Source organism: Herpailurus yagouaroundi, unplaced genomic scaffold (assembly GCF_014898765.1).
Source record: "Herpailurus yagouaroundi ecotype Mexico unplaced genomic scaffold, PumYag 159, whole genome shotgun sequence".
Taxonomy (NCBI): domain Eukaryota; kingdom Metazoa; phylum Chordata; class Mammalia; order Carnivora; family Felidae; genus Herpailurus; species Herpailurus yagouaroundi.
The window spans coordinates 12,395,343-12,397,416 of NW_024412400.1; positions in this window are offsets into that span (position 1 = coordinate 12,395,343).

The following is a 2,074-nucleotide window of genomic DNA, read 5'->3' on the forward strand; positions in this document are numbered from 1 at the left end:
TCGCCCCCCCCCCCCCCCCCCGCGTGACTAAGGGCACGCGTCTCAGAAAGTAGCCGAACACAGCGAGTCTGCACGCTTTGCACGAGCTCCCGCACCGAGCATCCTCCCCCTCCGCACACCCCCCTTTGCATTGTTCCCGGGTGCCCCGGAATCGTGTGTTCAGCCCCCCAAGTGCGGCCCCCGCGAGCGGATGCCGAAATCTGAGGCGTGAGCGCAGTTTTGTTTCAAATAAAATAGCAAGCAGTGCCTCGAGAAACTTTTGTTTCGTTGTGAAATGTTTTCCTTACTGTAGGTCCAAGTCCGGAAGTTTTTTTTTTTTTCCTTCCCCCCCCCCCCACTTTTTTTCCCTCAAGCTTTAATGTGCGTGTTAACCAAGTGAGTATCTTGCTAAAATGTAAAATTTCTGATCCAGGACCCCCAAGCTGCAGCGTTTCCGAGGAGCTCTGGGGTGCTGCCTCCCCGTTTCGAACTGCCCCTTCCTGGGGGGTGGGGGTGGGGGCGCTTCAGTGAGTGTGAGGGAGCAGCCACCACAGAGGGATAGTGGTGGGACATTTCATGTGCAGAATGGATGGAGTATGGCAGTAAATGTTAATATCAAAGTGGCCCAGGAGTGAGAGAAGTGCCAGGGTTTGCACTCCAATACTGCCTGTGAAGGGAGAATCCTTAGCGCCTCTGCAAAAGGGAAAGCTGGGGCAACTTTGAACCCTCCCTTCTTGCTGGGGTGACCAGGTTTGCCCGAAAAGATCCATGTGCACACCTGTTTTGAAGTTCGATCATTCAAGGAGCCCCTTTTCCTTTCCCAAGCGTCTTGGTTGGGTAGGGAATTATATGCTCATCCCAGTTCCAACCGTGTACGGTTCTCTGGTCAGGAGATCTTCCAGCAGGTTACACAATGAACTTATTTTCTTTATCTGAGAGAACCATTTGCAGAGGCAGGTGGCCAGGTTCATTGGGAATAAAAGCAAATAGCTCTCCCAGGAAACCCAACGCCGGAAAACCTCCCTGTCAATCTAAGAGTTCATTTGCTTGATCCTGAAGCCGTCAGCCTTGTCACCATTGTTCCACCCAACACGGAAGCTGCCTCTGAATGTCTCTTAGGAAAAGGCCACTTCCCAGCCCTCTTGTGTTCCGGATGCTGGAAGTGCAGGGAAACCAGGAGGGGCTGGGCATCTTCTTGCTCAACCACAGCCTCGCCAAAGCTGGTGCCTCTTGAGGCACCAAGGAAAGTGGAGTTCAAAATCTGCTTCTTGGGCGGGAGTCTCCCAACCACGCATCCCCAGTCCTGGCCATTCTGGGCACCCACTTTCTCAAATCAGAGCTAACGTCCATTTTTCAAAGTGCACACCTAATTATCCCAGTCCTCTGATTAAATGCATTCAGTGGCTTCCCACGGCTCTTGAGAGAGGGTAGAAATTGGATCCTTCAATTCCCTTCCTCTCCTGCTGAGAGCCTTCTCCAAATTCCCTAGAGCATGTCCACTACTCCTCTTGTACAGAGCCACCCCTAGGGCCCCCTTCCTTCTCTCTGTTCTTCCTTCTCCTTCACCCAGCCAATTCCTCGTCTTCTTGGTAAATCCCAACTTCCTTGATGGACACGATTTCCCTAACCTCTCTGAATAGACTTTTTATTATATGTTCTGTTGGCACCCTTATGCTTCTCATTTTTAACACTTACTACGGGTATCGTTGTGTCATTATCGGTGTCACTCTTTCACTTCTATTCCTCTCCCCAGCTCAAGTCCAAATTTTTTGAGGACAGGGATTAAGTTTTTCCCTCTGCTCACCATTGTGAGCTTAGTTCCTAGCATGTAACAGGTGTTTAAGAAATAGCTGTTGGATAAACGAAAGAATTAGTTAATAAAGATTTAGAAGAAAATTGGACTTCAGTGCCCTACTTATTCCACAACTCTGGAGAAGGCATTCTATTACCTAATAAATTGAGATGTAAACAGGCTAGTTTTTAGCTACAGGTGATGTCACTATTACTTCCTTTTCTTTAAAAAGGAGAAGTGTGTGGGTATTTTCTTTCTTCTTTTTTTTCTAAATTTGCCCAAGTTCCTCTGGACAGCTTACAT